Source organism: Hoplias malabaricus, unplaced genomic scaffold, assembly GCF_029633855.1.
Source record: "Hoplias malabaricus isolate fHopMal1 unplaced genomic scaffold, fHopMal1.hap1 scaffold_460, whole genome shotgun sequence".
NCBI lineage: Eukaryota > Metazoa > Chordata > Actinopteri > Characiformes > Erythrinidae > Hoplias > Hoplias malabaricus.
This window is the reverse complement of record NW_027101138.1, coordinates 2351-18935: the sequence shown is the minus strand read 5'-3', so window position 1 is coordinate 18935 and position 16585 is coordinate 2351. Positions and strand designations below refer to the sequence as shown.

General features: G+C 60.4%; 1 non-coding gene and 1 pseudogene across 1 annotated transcript; both read right to left on the bottom strand.

Moving 5' to 3' along the window:
* Positions 1-5157: 5157 nt before the first annotated feature.
* Positions 5158-9774, bottom strand: LOC136684790 (28S ribosomal RNA; annotated as a pseudogene).
* Positions 9775-10190: 416 nt separating this feature from the next.
* On the bottom strand, positions 10191-10344 carry LOC136684789 (5.8S ribosomal RNA). Its single transcript, XR_010799860.1, has one exon. It is a non-coding gene; the product is annotated as a 5.8S ribosomal RNA (ribosomal RNA).
* Between the last annotated feature and the right edge of the window lie 6241 nt (positions 10345-16585).

The following is a 16585-nucleotide window of genomic DNA, read 5'->3' as shown; positions in this document are numbered from 1 at the left end:
CCATGGAAGTCAGTTTAGACCTCCAGAGAGGGGGGGCCGGGCTTACCACCACCCTTAGCCCAGAGGGCACCACTCCTCGGGCTTGAAATTCGCATCACCGGGGTCCATGGAAGTCTCGACTTAGGTTTTGGAAACCTCCAGAGGGGGGGCTGCACTTACCACCACCCTAAGCCCAGAGGGCGTCACTCCTCGGGCATGAAATACGCTATACCGGGGTCCATGGAAGTCCTTTTAGACCTCCAGAGAGGGGGGGGGCCGGGCTTACCACCACCCTTAGCCCAGAGGGCACCACTCCTCGGGCTTGAAATTCGCATCACCGGGGTCCATGGAAGTCTCGACTTAGGTTTTGGAAACCTCCAGAGGGGGGGCTGCACTTACCACCACCCTTAGCCAGAGGTTCATCACTCCTCGGGCATGAAATTCGGATAACCGGGGTCCATGGAAGTCAGTTTAGACCTCCAGAGAGTGGGGCCGGGCTTACCACCACCCTAAGCCCAGAGGGCGTCACTCCTCGGGCATGAAATTCAGATAACCGGGGTCCATGGAAGTCAGTTTAGACCTCCAGAGAGTGGGGCCGGGCTTACCACCACCCTAAGCCCAGAGGGCGTCACTCCTCGGGCATGAAATTCGGATAACCGGGGTCCATGGAAGTCTCGACTTAGGTTTTGGAGACCTCCAGAGGGGGGGCCGGGCATACCACCACCCTTAGCCCAGAGGGCGTCACTCCTCGGGCATGAAATACGCTATACCGGGGTCCATGGAAGTCAGTTTTGACCTCCAGAGAGGGGGGGCCTGGCTTACCACCACCCTAGCCGAGAGGGCGTCACTCCTCGGGCATGAAATTCGCTTCACCGGGGTCCATGGAAGTCATTTAGACCTCCAGAGAGGGGGGCTGCACTTACCACCACCCTAGCCGAGAGGGCGTCACTCCTCGGGCATGAAATTCGGATCACCGGGGTCCATGGAAGTCAGTTTAGACCTCCAGAGAGTGGGGCCGGGCTTACCACCACCCTAAGCCCAGAGGGCGTCACTCCTCGGGCATGAAATTCGGATAACCGGGTCCATGAAGTCTCGACTTAGGTTTTGGAGACCTCCAGAGGGGGGGCCGGGCATACCACCACCCTTAGCCAGAGGGCGTCACTCCTCGGGCATGAAATACGCTTAACCGGGGTCCATGGAAGTCAATCTAGACCTCCAGAGAGGGGGGGCCGGGCTTACCACCACCCTTAGCCCAGAGGCATCACTCCTCGGGCATGAAATTCGCATCACCGGGGTCCATGGAAGTCAGTTTAGACCTCCAGAGGGGGGGCTGAGCATACCACCACCCTTAGCCCAGAGGTGTGCTCCTCATCGGGCATGAAATACGCTTCACCGGGGTCCATGGAAGTTCATTCGAGACCTCCAGAGGGGGGGGCCGGGCATACCACCACCCTTAGCCCAGAGGTGAGTCACTCCTCGGGCATCAAATTCGCATCACGGGGTCCATGGAAGTCAGTTTAGACCTCCAGAGGGGGGGCTGAGCATACCACCACCCTTAGCCCAGAGGTGTGCTCCTCATCGGGCATGAAATACGCTTCACCGGGGTCCATGGAAGTCATTCGAGACCTCCAGAGGGGGGCCGGGCATACCACCACCCTTAGCCCAGAGGTGAGTCACTCCTCGGGCATCAAATTCGCATCACCGGGGTCCATGGAAGTCAGTTTAGACCTCCAGAGGGGGGGCTGAGCATACACCACCCTTAGCCCAGAGGTGTGCTCCTCATCGGCATGAAATACGCTTCACCGGGGTCCATGGAAGTCATTCGAGACCTCCAGAGGGGGGGCCGGGCATACCACCACCCTTAGCCAGAGGTGAGTCACTCCTCGGGCATCAAATTCGCATCACCGGGGTCATGGAAGTCAGTTTAGACCTCCAGAGGGGGGGGCTGAGCATACCACCACCCTTAGCCCAGAGGTGTGCTCCTCATCGGGCATGAAATACGCTTCACCGGGGTCCATGGAAGTCATTCGAGACCTCCAGAGGGGGGGCCGGGCATACCACCACCCTTAGCCCAGAGGTGAGTCACTCCTCGGCATCAAATTCGCATCACCGGGGTCCATGGAAGTCAGTTTAGACCTCCAGAGGGGGGGCTGAGCATACCACCACCCTTAGCCCAGAGGTGTGCTCCTCATCGGGCATGAAATACGCTTCACCGGGGTCCATGGAAGTCATTCGAGACCTCCAGAGGGGGGGCTGGGCATACCACCACCCTTAGCCCAGAGGTGAGTCACTCCTCGGGCATCAAATTCGCATCACCGGGGTCCATGGAAGTCAGTTTAAACTTCCAGAGGGGGGGGGCCGAGCATACCACCACCCTTAGCCAGAGGTGTGCTCCTCATCGGGCATCAAATTCGCATCACCGGGGTCCATGGAAGTCATTCGAGACCTCCAGAGGGGGGGCCGAGTATACCACCACCCTTAGCCAGAGGTGAGTCACTCCTCGGCATCAAATTCGCATCACCGGGGTCCATGGAAGTCAGTTTAGACCTCCAGAGGGGGGGCCCGAGCATACCACACCCTTAGCCAGAGGTGAGTCACTCCTCGGGCATCAAATTCGCATCACCGGGGTCCATGGAAGTCAGTTTAAACATCCAGAGGGGGGGGCCGAGCATACCACCACCCTTAGCCCAGAGGTGTGCTCCTCATCGGGCATCAAATTCGCATCACCGGGGTCCATGGAAGTCAGTTTAGACCTCAGAAAGGGGGCCGAACCTACCACCAACCTTAGCCCAGAGGGCGTCACTCCTCGGGCTTCAAACTCCCATCGCCGGGGTCCCATGGAAGTCTCGACTTAGGTTTTGAACCGTTCCGGGGTCACCTCCAGTGAGATAACGCGGAAATCTCACTATATTCATGCCCACAGGCGAACCAGAGCCTTGGGCTTGTCATAGTTACATACGGTGTACCCAAACTTTCGTCTTTTCTAAAGGAACCCTAATGTCCTGACGGCACCGCACTGGAAACCCCCATGCCCTCTGAATTTTTACCTCTCCGAGGTGCTCCGTTTTGGGCTTGCTACCTAGGCGAAGAGGGTCAGAAATTTTTCTAAGTCCTACTTTAAAACGTCCCACTGGGAGAACACTAGGGTTAGCACTTTGCCAAAAATCACGGCTGAATGCAATTTTCACGCCTCGCACCCTTTGTTCGTTTAGATTTAACAAAAAAATCAACCGACCCCCTTTTTAACAACGCTTTGCCGAATTTAGCTCACTTTTCCCGGCCTGGAATATCTCACGCTTGCCCCCCACGGTACTTACCTCCGGGGAAGACACCCCCGTCGCTGCCAACGCCCATGCCCGGCCCAGGCTCACCCGACTCGGCCTCGCTCGCTCCATCGCCCGCTCCAAACCTCCGGGGAGAAGACCCCCATCGCCGCCAACGCCCATGCCCGGCCCAGGCTCACCCGACTCGGCCTCGCTCGCTACATCGCCCCGCTCCAAACCTCCGGGGCTGGACCTCCACCAACCCAGCGCACCTCTCGAACCTATCCGGCCCACACTTAAGCACTCCTCCTCGGACTAAACCATCCAGCCCGCGCCGCTGGAACGAGCGCCCACTGGAAGACCCGAGCCCCAAACCCGCGCGCTTTACGGTTCTCTATCTCCCCGGGCTCGGAGCACTTTTCTCGGCCATGGGACCTCCAGGGGGGGCCCTTCATGGCTCCGTCAATATTCCTTTAAGTCTCACTCCGCCCACTGGAAGACCCGAGCCCCAAACCCGCGCGCTTTACGGTTCTCTATCTCCCCGGGCTCGGGGCACTTTTCTCGGCCATGGGACCTCCAGGGGGGCCCCTCATGGCTCCGTCATCATTCCTCTAAGTCTCATTCCGCCCACTGCGATACCCGAGGCCTTTAACCGCGGCGTTCACGGTTCTCTATCACCCCGGGCTCGGGGCACTTTTCTCGGCCATGGGACCTCCAGGGAGGCCCTTCCTGGCTCCGTCATCATTCCTCTAAGTCTCATTCCGCCCACTGCGATACCCGAGGTCTTTAACCGCGGCGTTCACGGTTCTCTATCACCCCGGCTCGGAGCACTTTTCTCGGCCATGGGACCTCCAGGGGAGGCCCCTCATGGCTCCGTCATCATTCCTCTAAGTCTCATTCCGCCCACTGCGATACCCGAGGTCTTTAACCGCGGCGTTCACGGTTCTCTATCACCCCGGGCTCGGAGCACTTTTCTCGGCCATGGGACCTCCAGGGGAGGCCCCTCATGGCTCCGTCAATATTCCTCTAAGTCTCATTCCGCCCACTGCGATACCCGGGCTCAGAGCATGTACTTCGGCCATGGGACCACAAGAGGGCGCCCTTCTTCAGAAACTGCTGACATCCAGGACCATTCAAGGGAGCGACCTGCCTGCCCTATGCCGCCACCGCTCCCTCTACACCGGTGTACTGGCTCTCGGGGCCCGCGCCCCAGAGAACCAGAGTTTCGGAATTGCACTAAGTCCAGACATCCAGGACCATTCAAGGGAGCGACCTGCCTCCCTATGCCCGCCACCGGCTCCTCTAACCGGTGTACTGGCTCTCGGGGCCCGCGCCCCAGAGAACCAGAGTTTCGGAAATTGCACTAAGTCCAGACATCCAGGACCATTCAAGGGAGCGACCTGCCTCCCTATGCCCGCCACCGGCTCCTTCTAACGGTGTACTGGCTCTCGGGGCCCGCGCCCCAGAGAACCAGAGTTTCGGAAATTGCACTAAGTCCAGACATCCAGGACCATTCAAGGGAGCGACCTGCCTCCCTATGCCGCCACCGGCTCCTCTAACCGGTGTACTGGCTCTCGGGCCCGCGCCCCAGAGAACCAGAGTTTCGGAATTGCACTAAGTCCAGACATCCAGGACCATTCAAGGGAGCGACCTGCTCCCTATGCCCGCCACCGGCTCCTTCTAACCGGTGTACGGACTCTCGGGCCCGCGCCCCAGAGAACCAGAGTTTCGGAAATTGCACTAAGTCCGATTTTCGCCACTACGAGACCTAAAACCGTCATCCAGGATTTCACAGGGGAGTACCCACCTCCCCTATGCCCGCCACCGGCTCCCTCTAACCGGTGTACGGAGTCTCCGGGCCCGCGCCCCAGAGAACCAGACCTGGACCGGGGTTTGCTTTCGCCTTCCCCCCCCGACAAATGTTTGAGTGGACGGGATGACTTTCAATGGATCGCGGTATATGCACCCGCTCTGGCCACTTATGACACCCGCACTCAGAATCAGGTCGTTTACGAGTCATTTCGCACCCCGGATCAAGGAACATGCGCTTAGGGACGGAAGGGCGGACCGAGGCGTTCGTTAGCCCCGGCCCTGGTTCCAGTCTCGTGCGGCTCTGGTCACCGGCGGCGGAGCGGAGTTTCCCCCGCCGCGCGCCGCGGCTATCCCGGACCAACCGTATCGAACCTCGGGCACGACGTATCGCTCCTTCTAGGCGGGATTCCGACTTAGAGGCGTTCAGTCGTAAGCCCTCGGATGTAGCCTTGCACCATTGGCTCCACAGCCAAGCGCGAATACCAAGTATCCGAACCCGCGGTTCCTCTCGTACTGAGCGGGGTTTCTATCGGAGCAACGCCACATCAGTAGGGTAAAACTAACCTGTCTCACGACGGTCTAAACCCAGCTCACGTTCCCTGTTAGTGGGTGAACAATCCAACGCTTTGCGAATTCTGCTTCGCAATGATAGAAGAGCCGACATCGAAGGATCAAACAGCGGCGTCGCTATGAACGCTTGGCCGCCACAAGCCAGTTATCCCTGTGGTAACTTTTCTGACACCTCCCGCTTAAAACCCGTAAAGCAGACGAAGGATCGTTAGGCCCCGCTTTCGCGGTCCGTATTCATACTGAAAATCAGGATCAAGCGGGCTTTTGCCCTTATGCTCTACGGGAGGTTTCCGTCCGTCCCTGAGCCCGCCTTAGGACACCTGCGTTACTCTTTGACAGGTGTACCGCCCCAGTCAAACTCCCCACCTGTCACTGTCCCCGGAGGAACTCGCCCCAGGGAGAGGAAGGGCCAGCCCCGCGCGAGCTTGCCTCCGACCCCCCACCCGAGGGGAAGGAGGACTCAGCGCCGAGCGACCCCTCCACCCGGGGCTTAGCACCTTTGAACAAGGAACCCCCAGCAAGGCAAAGGTTCCCACCGACACCCTCACCGGGTTAGTGAGGTAACGTGTAAGAGTAGTGGTATTTCACGGACGGCCCGCTCCGGTGCTGGCGAGCGGCGGCCTCCCACTTATTCTACACCCTTAAGTCGCCTCACAGTGACAGACTAGAGTCAAGCTCAACAGGGTCTTCTTCCCCGCTGATTCCGCCAAGCCCGTTCCCTTGGCTGTGGTTTCGCTAGATAGTAGGTAGGACAGTGGAATCTCGTTCATCCATTCATGCAGGTCACCAATTAAATGACGAGGCATTTCGCTACCTTAAGAGAGTCATAGTTACTCCGCCGTTAACCCGCGCTTCGATGAATTTCTTCACTTTGACATTCAGAGCACTGGGCAGAATTCACATCGTGTCAACACCCGGTCCAAGAGCCTTCACGATGCTGTGTTTTAATTAACAGTCGGATTCCCCTTGTCCGCAGCAGTTCTAATTCGGCTGTTAGGTGCCGGCCGAGAGACCCGGCCCCGGAGGTCTCCCCCGAGGCGAGACTCATAAGCCCGAGAGATCCACGGAGCCTAGGCTCGGCGCGCGAGGCTCCAGGGACACCGCCCCGACCACCGAAGCCCCACCACCGGCGGTGGCCCGCTACGAGTCCACACACGCACGAGAGACCGCAACCCCCCCACGCGGACCCTACGTTCCATTGCGTCCCTCCAGCGTCCCATCGGGGGAGAGCGAAGGGCCGGACGCTCGAGCTTAGCCGGGGGCGGCCCACCGGCGACGGGCGTCGGGGAGCCCGGCCCGGCTTAGGTAGGGAGAGGGAGGCCGAAGGCGGTCATCCGACGGAGGTTAGTCCCGAAGGACGCTCCCCCGCCGGCATCCCACCGACGACCGGCTCCCCTACCGTCGACCTGACCGAGGCCCCCTAAGCGCCACCGCCGAGGGGGGACACGCACCGGGGCTTAAGGTCTCGCTCGCCGCGACCCACTCTCATCGACCCCGACAGACAGACGGAGCCTTGTTCACGGGGGTTTGGATATACTGGGGGGACAATCTCTCGCCGTGCGCTTCCTCGCGCGCAGGACCCAGTGGGGGGGGCCGAAGGTGGACCGGGAACAGCTCCCCGTCGCACGGGCAGCACCGGGCTTTCGGACCCCGCATCAGCAGACACGGGCCCGACCGAGCTCAGCCATTAGAGCCAATCCTTATCCGAAGTTACGGATCCGTCTTGCGACTTCCCTTACCTACATTGTTCCAACACGCCAGAGGCTGTTCACCTTGGAGACCTGATGCGGATATGGGTACGGCCTGGGGGGAAATTCACTATACCTCCCCCGGATTTTCAAGGGCCGATGGGAAACGTCCCGGCCGTCGCATAGCGCATGCGACGCCTTTCAGAGCGTTGAGCCCCTATCTCGGGTCGAACCCATTCCAGGGCGCTCCAGCTCTTTAGCAAGGAGAGAGAATCCTCCCCGGGGTCCCCACCGGCGTCTCCGGGTTCGTTTGCGTTACCGCCACGGGAGCGCCTCTCGGCGGCTCGATCTCCACCAATCCCAGGTACGGGGATATTGGCCCGATCCCCTTTCGGTCAGCGCGAGGCAGACGAGACCATCGCCCCAGCATTTCCGAACGGCGCTCGCCTATCCCTTAGGACCGACTAACCCACGGCCAAGCGCTGTCGGCGTGGAACCCTTCTCCACTTCGGCCTTCAAAGTTCTCATCTGAATATTTGCTACTACCACCAAGATCTGCACCCGCGGCGGCTCGACCCAGGCTCGCGCCAAAGGCTTCTGCGCCACCGCGGCGCCCTCCTACTCGTCGCGGCATACGGTCCCATGAGTCTCGGTTCTCTCTCTCATTCTCGCTGGCTTTTGGGGGGGGTGGGAGACAAGTACCGCCAGCGACGGCCGGGTATGGGCCCGACGCTCCAGCGCCATCCATTTTCAGGGCCAGTTGATTCGGCAGGTGAGTTGTTACACACTCCTTAGCGGATGCCGACTTCCATGGCCACCGCCCCGCTGTCTATATCAACCGACACCTTTCTTGGGGTCTGATGAGCGTCTGCGTCGGGCGCCTTAACCCGCGCGTTCGGTTCATCCCGCAGCACCAGTTCTGCTTACCAAAAGTGGCCCACTCGGCACCGTCAATTCCATGCCCGGCTCCAAGCCTGCGAGCCGGGCCTCTTACCCATTTAAAGTTTGAGAGTAGGGCGAGGCCCGTTTCGGCCCCGCGGCCTCCAGTCATTTCTTTACCGGATAAAACTTGAAGTTTCGGCGCCGGCTATCCTGAGGGAAACTTCGGAGGGAACCAGCTACTAGATGGTTCGATTAGTCTTTCGCCCCTATACCCAGGTCGGACGACCGATTTGCACGTCAGGACCGCTGCGGGCCTCCACTCAGGGTTTCCCCTGGCTTCGCCCTGCCCAGGCATAGTTCACCATCTTTCGGGTACCACCGCGTATGCTCTGGCTCCGCTCTCCGCACGTGGGAAGAGCAGGCCGGTGGTGCGCCGCCCGCCCCCTCGGAGGGTTAGGACGGATCCCACCTCAGCCGACGCGCGCCGGCCTTCACCTTCGTTGCGCCTCCGGGGGTTCTGGTCCCTTCGACTCGCATACGCGTTAGACTCCTTGGTCCGTGTTTCAAGACGGGTCGTTCGGGGTCCGAACTTAGCCGCTGACCTTAGGCGTTCGGGTGCTGTGGGCCTGGATCGCCCCCCGCATCGCCGTAGCGGGCCTAGCCCGGGGCTGAGGACAGCCCAGCCGGCCCGCTTCGACCCGAACGATCGGGGGGGCCCCCATCCCCATCCCGGAGGAGGGGAGAACGCGGAAAGGACATTGCTCCACGGCCCCGGCGTTATCGGCGAAGTCGGAGCGAGGGGCTGTAGCGGAACGCCCGTGTCCGGGGGCCGCGTGGGGACTCCCTTCTCCGGACGGACCTACCTTCACCCTCGGGCCCTTCCAAGCCTAACCGGAGCCGGTCGCGACTCACCACCACGCGGGGAAAGTACACCGGGCGGGGCCGGACCTCCGTACGCCCGACAGGCCCGAAGTCCAGAGGCGAAGCGCAGAGCCGAAGCGGGGAGCGGTGGAGTCGGCACCCCACCCCTCTCGCCCGGATACGCTCGCACCCCCGACCGCGGAACCCGACGAGCGCGGGGCCGTCCGCCCGGCTGAATCCCCCGGGGCAGTCTTCTCGGTCCCCGTACGTTTACCTCTCAACGGTTTCACGCTCTGTTGAACTCTCTCTTCAAAGTCCTGTTTCAACTTTCCCTCACGGTACTCGGTTCGCTATCGGTCTCGTGCCGGTATTTAGCCTTAGATGGAGTTTACCACCCGCTTTGGGCTGCATTCCCAAGCAACCCGACTCCGAGAAGCCCGACCTACCCGGGCGGGAACGCGGGACTCGCTACCGGGCTTTCACCGTCTATGGGAAGAAGCCACGTTCGCGAGGACTTGGTCCCGCGTCCGCACCGAGACGGATCTTACGGACTTCCGTACGCTACATTTCCCGGCCAACCCCGGTCAGGGGAAAGTGGGATTCAGCGCTGGGCTCTTCCCTGTTCGCTCGCCGCTACTAAGGGAATCCTTGTTAGTTTCTTTTCCTCCGCTTACTGATATGCTTAAGTTCAGCGGGTCGTCTCGTCTGATCTGAGGCCGCACACAGAGGTTTCTTATGCGGGGGCGAGGGCGGAGGCGGAGGGCCGAAGGCTAGGGGCGAGGGGCGAGAGCCCGGCACGAGACCGAACTCCGCGACACCTTCCCCCCCACCCCGGCCGCTCGCCCGCCCGCTCACTCGCCCGCTCGCTGGGTTTAATCGGCACTCGCCACCCCCGCGTCCGACTGCGCGGAGCCCCGCTCGGGACTCGGGGAGAGACCGTAACGGACGTGGACCCGGACCTACTCGGCTCTCCCTCCGTTCCCTGTACGGAGCTCTCTCGCAACACGGGCCGCGTGGACTGGCTCGGAACCGAGTCTTCGTTTGGGAAGACGAAGGGCCGTTTTCAGGCCCTGCGAGCTTCCAGCCGCGGTCTCTCTCTCTCAGCGGGGGCGCGGAGACCGATCGATGGGTAAAGCGACCCTCAGACAGGCGTGGCCGCGGGATGGACCCCCGCGGCCGCAATATGCGTTCGAAATTTCGATGATCTGTGTCCTGCAATTCACATTAGTTAACGCAGATGGCTGCGTTCTTCATCGAAGCACGAGCCGAGTGATCCACCGCTAAGAGTCGTATTCGGGTTTGTGCCCGGCCCGTTACAGGCCGGGCGAAGGAAGCCATTCGAACAAGAGACAATTTTTGCCAATATATTTCAAGCCGGGTGCCTTCCACCCCCGTGCAGGGGGGGAAAGGTCATTGAACCTGGGCGTCACCACCGGACCGAGGAGTTACGGCCCGGGGGACGATCGCACCGAGTAGGTGCCCGAGACTTACGTGGTTTAGGAGACCGGGGTCTAGGCACCCGCCGTTCCCGGCGAGGCCCAGGGGTTTGGTTCGCTGCGTTACGGGTCCCGGTCTAAGGCATTCAGGCGTGCGCTCAAAGCCAAGCTCTCCACCCCGGAGGGTATGAGCGAGGCCCGGTGGTACGCTCCCAAGTCCCCGCTTAGGGGAAGGCGCTGGGTAGATCCCACCTAGTCAGGACCGGCGGGCACCGGCCGTCTCCTTTCGGGTGTTTATAAACGCATCCGGGGTTCGTGAGGCCCCTTCAACTCGCGCACCGGCCTTAGACTATTATACGGTCCGTCTCTGCGAAGCCAACATCGGGGGTATTTTGCATGCGCTCTTAAGCTCCGCTCTAACCCCGTGAGGGGAAAGAGTTTCGCCCGGCGGTACGCTCCCGTCCACCACCGCCCCCTGTGCCGGGGGGATGGGTTCAGGGAGATCCCACCGAGGCCGGCGAGCACCGGCCAACGCCCTGGGGGTGAGTAAGCCCCTTTGACTCGCGCACGCACAATCAAGCCTTCAACGATCAATGGTTTTTTGGGTTTAACTACCCGGCGGGCGGCTCCGGCGCCACTCTTCCCCCCGCGAACGGGAGGGGCGGACCGGGGTACCTATGCACCTAAGGCGGTCCTCGCATAACCCCGAGTTCCGAAGCCGGCTCGCTACGTCCACCCACCCGGAGGGGGGAGAGACTCACGTCGGCCGACGACGAAAGGTACGAGGCTTCTGCGGTCCATACCTTGAAGGTACCCGCCGGGGGGGAGGTTCGGCCTCTCGAGTCCGACTCGACAACCGGCACGGACGGCGGGCGCCGACCGCGGCCAGGTCACCGTTATTGATCCTTCCGCAGGTTCCCCTACGAAAACCTTGTTACGACTTTTACTCCCTCTAGATGTCCGGGTTCGATCGACTTCCCATCGCCCGGAGGCGACCCCCGTTCGAGGGCCGCCCCGGGGACGGTCCGAGGACCTCACCGAGGCATCCGATCGGTAGTAGCGACGGGCGGTGTGTACAAAGGGCAGGGACTTAATCGACGCGGGCTGGTGACCCGCGCCTACTTGGAATTCCTCGTTCGAGGGGAATAGTTGCAATCCCCTGTCCCCAGCGGGGAATGGCGTTCATAGGATTGCCCGCACCTCTCGGCGTAGGGTAACTTACATGTTGAACCAGCCATTGTAGCTCACGTGCGACCCCGGACTTCTAAGGGCATCACAGACCTGTTATTGCTCCATTTCTCAAGTGGCTTCTGTGCCACAAATCGCTCTAAGAAGTTTAGCCACCGACCGCTGATTCCCACCGGGCGAACCCCAACCTTCAGGCCCGCGGTAAGCGGGAGGGCACCGGGGAGGGGAGAGGGAAGGCGAAGGCGAAGGACGGACAACCCACACCCGGAGAGCGGAACGAGGTGCGGACGGCATCGGGGAGGGAACCGAACGCGAAGGGGAGAGGCCGGAGCCACCCACTCGACGCAGAACTGAACCCCCGTCAACCGCATCACCTCCCCGAACCGATCCGGGGTAGAACCGGACCCCCGCCGAAACCCCCAACACCCCCACCCCGATGGGGACCCCCCGCGAACGGGGACCTTCGGGGATAGAGTCCGACCCAGGAGAGGGGCCGTGTAACTACTTAAAGGATGGGATCTCGTTCGTTACCGGAATTGACCAGACGAATCGCTCCACGAACTACCAACGGCCATGCACCACCACCCACAGAATCGAGAAAGAGCCGTCAATCTGTCAATCCTTACCGTGTCCGGGCCGGGTTAGGTTCCCCGCGTTGAGTCAAATTAAGCCGCAAGCTCCACTCCTGGTGGTGCCCTTCCGTCAATTCCTTTAAGTTTCAGCTTTGCAACCGTACTCCCCCCAGAGCCCAAAGACTCGTGGTTTCCCGGACGCTGCCCGGCGGGTCATAGTCGTTAACCCAACGCCGCCGGATCGCGGGTCGGCATAGTTTACGGTCGGAACTACGACGGTACCTGATCGTCTTCGATCCTCCGACTTTCGTTCTTGATTAATGAAAACATTCTTGGCAAATGCCTTCGCTTTTGTCCGTCCCGCACCGGTCTACGAATTTCACCTCTCTCGGTGCGGTACGAATGCCCCCGGCCGTCCCTCTTAATCATGACCTTTGGTCCGTCAAACCCACGAAATAGGACCAAGAGAGCGGTCGGATACCCCCCCGGCTCGGGGAACCGTGCGGCGGCCAGAAAACGGCCCCGCCCGGCCGCCTCGCCGAAGAGCTCCGACTCGCCCCCCATGGGAAGGCCTTATTCCATTATTCCTAGCTCAGTCCATTCAAGGCACGCTTCGGCCTGCTTTGAGCACTCTGTTTTGTTCAAAGTAAACGCACCGGACCCTTCCGCCCCCCACGTATTCAACCGCGGCGGACGACCCAGCTAAGGGCCTCTCCGCGGAGGAAGGGAGCAGAGGACACCGGATGAGTAGGGACAAGGTCCCGCGACCTCCACCCAGAGACCCGCGGGGGGTCCCCAACCCCCCCGGAGAGGGGCAGCTTCCCACCGCGAAGTCCGGACGGGCAGAGGCCCGGCAGCCGGGACCCGTCCCCGGATCCAACTACGAGCTTTTTAACTGCAGCAACGTTAACATACGCTATTGGAGCTGGAATTACCGCGGCTGCTGGCACCAGACTTGCCCTCCAATGGGTCCTCACCCACGGACGTAGATTGAGTTCATTTCGGTCCCGAAACCTTCAAACGGGGCCTCGCACCGATATTTTTCGTCACTACCTCCCCGTGTCGGGAATGGGTAATTTGCGCGCCTGCTGCCTTCCTTGGATGTGGTAGCCGTTTCTCAGGCTCCCTCTCCGGAATCGAACCCAGATTCCCCGTTACCCGTGGTCACCACACGTAGTCCCGTAGACTACCGTCGAAAGTTGATAGGGCAGACACTCGAATGAGACGTCGCCGCCCCGAAGGGCTCTGCGATCGGCCAAAGGTTATCTAGAGTCACCAAAGCGGACCCGACCGGAGTCGGGAGGGGGTTTTTTGGTTCTGATAAATGCACGTATCCGTGGGGGGCGCCGAGGGGGGAAGGTGAACCAGTCACCGACCACCTCGAAACGGCACCCCCACTTCCAACGCTTCGTTTGCATGTATTAGCTCTGGAATTACCACAGTTATACCAAGTAACGTGTGGAGCGATCAAAGGAACCATAACTGATTTAATGAGCCATTCGCAGTTTCACTGTACCAACGCCCGTGTGTACTTAGACTTGCATGGCTTAATCTTTGAGACAAGCATATGATACTGGCAGGATCAACCAGGCCGATCCCTCTGGTACTCAAACCCGGCTTGGGGAAAGAGAGAGAGTCGGTGGTGCGTGGAACTCGACCCCCCGAAGGAGGAAGAGACGCGCACCGCGGAAAGGCTTTTCGAACGAGACCCCCCGGAGGTGGGTCTGCAATCGGGGGTTTGACTACTTGGAAAATGTACGATTCAAGGCCCGGACGGTGCAGGCTAGGGGCCGGTTCCTTCCCTCAATAGGATCCCGACCCTAAGGCACCACCGACTCGGACCTTTTAACGGACCCAAACTGCGGTGGAAATTAGACCGACGGATCGGCTAAGTCTCCCTCGGAACGATTCTGGGACAAGCGGACCCCCTGTTACGGGGGGTCCACGAGCCATGGAGGCTGGAGCACGTGGCGGGGAGGATCGTTCTAAAAGCCGGTATTATTTCGGATTAGAAGCCTGCCCCTGGTGCTCCGGGTATGCCGCATTTCGAACGGGCGTAAAGGACGTCCGTTTAAGGGAAGAGAATGGAAGAGAATTTCCTGGCCCCCTCAAAGCGCGAGGAGGTCGGCATAGGTTTTACGGTACGCCCCCCCCGGAGCCGTCTGATGTTCAGAAGACGAAGGGTTTTGCCCCCAATCTCGTAAGGTCGAGGGCTCACCACCGAACTTCCAGCCGCGGTCCTTGGTAGGACCGATACGCGGACAAGCCGCAAAATCCTGGCCCCCTCGCAGTGCGAGGAGGTCGGCAAAGGTTTTACGATTCGCCCCCCCGGAGCCTACGGTTAGTTTTCTCGATTTAAGAAGACGAAGGGGGTCGGGCCCGGGAACCGTAAACCGAGCGCCTCTTCCCCTGCGAACTTCCAGCCGCGGTCCGTTTAAAAAGACCGATCCGTGACACCTCTAATGCGCTCTTTGCCTCCGGCCGTTTCCAGCGCGGGGGCCCGGTGGTGCGCTCCCAAGTCCCCGCGGAGGGGAAAATCTGGGAGATCCCACATTAGACCAAGCGGAACGCCGGTCTTCGCCTCGGGGGTTTGTATGCCCCTTTCGACTCGCGCACGGGCAAGAGTTAGGTTAGGAACGGGGACAACTGCCGGCGGGCGGCCCGTCGCACCCACCCCGCAAGTGGGCAGGTGGTCGGTGGCCTGTGGACCCGCCGCTCGGATTCGTTTATAGTAGGAACCATAACGGGGTACAACCCTCATACGCTCGACCCCCTCACGCCCAGAGAAGTGTTCACCTCCCTGGGCATATATCGAACGAATCATCGGGATTGAAGGGGAGGCCACCCAAACCATCCCCTTAGCCCAGAGGGGTGCCAGTCCTCGGGCTTCGGTATTCGCATCACCGGGGTCTATGGAGGTCTCGACTTAGGTTTTGAAAACCTCCAGAGGGGGGGCCGGATTAACCACCACCCTAGCCCAGAGGGGTGCCAGTCCTCGGGCTTCGGTATTCGCATCACCGGGGTCTATGGAGGTCTCGACTTAGGTTTTGAAAACCTCCAGAGGTGGGGCCGGATTAACCACCACCCTAGCCCAGAGGGGTGCCAGTCCTCGGGCATGTCACTTCGCATCACCGGGGTTCTATGGAGGTCTCGACTTAGGTTTTAAAAACCTCCAGAGGGTGGGGGCATATCTTATCCCCACCCTAGCCCAGAGGGGTGCCAGTCCTCGGGCATGTCATTTCGCATCACCGGGGTCTACGGAGGTCTCGACTTAGGTTTTGAAAACCTCCAGAGGGTGGGGGCATATCTTATCCCCACCCTAGCCCAGAGGGGTGCCAGTCCTCGGGCTTCGGTATTCGCATCACCGGGGTCTACGGAGGTCTCGACTTAGGTTTTGAAAACCTCCAGAGGGTGGGGCCTGACTTACCACCAACCCTTAGCCCAGAGGTGTGCCACTCCTCGGGCATGGAATTCGCATCAACGGGGTCTACGGATGTCTCGACTTAGGTTTTGAACACATCCAGGGAAGCAGAGCGGACATTCCCATTATTTCAAGCCCATCGGGAAGCCACTCCTTTGGGCATAGCGTTTCGCATCGCTGTTACCCAAACTTACGTCTGATTTAATGCCTCCCTAATATCCCGACGGCACCAGGCTGAGAAACCATATGCCCACAGGATTTGAGGCGTTGGAACCTCGTTCGCATAGCCGACAACGATGAACCTCCCTCGGACTCGCTACGAGGCTTGAGGAGGGTCCTGATTTTCTTAAAATCTCAGGTGAGGGACTTAGAAAATTTTCACTTTAAAACCACAGACCTCCAGAGGAGAGACCGGGCTTATCACAACCTTAGCCCAGAGGGCGTCACTCCTCGGGCATGTCACTTCGCATCACCGGGGGTCCATGGATGTCTCGACTTAGGTTTTGAACACATCCAGAAGGGGGGGCCGGATTAACCACCACCCTTAGCCCAGAGGGGTGCCAGTCCTCGGGCTTTAAATTCGCTTCGCCGGGGTCTATGGAAGTCATTTTTTAGACCTCCAGAGGGGAGGCAACCCAAACCATCCCCTTAGCCCAGAGGTGTGCCACTCCTCGGGCTTGTGTATTCGCATCACCGGGGTCCATGGAAGTCATTTTAGACATCCAGAGGGGAGGCCACCCTAACCATCCCCTTAGCCAGAGGGGTGCCAGTCCTCGGGCTTTAAATTCGCTTCGCCGGGGTCTATGGAAGTCATTTTTAGACCTCCAGAGGGGAGGCAACCCAAACCATCCCCTTAGCCCAGAGGTGTGCCAATCCTCGGGCTTGTGTATTCGCATCACCGGGGTCCATGGAA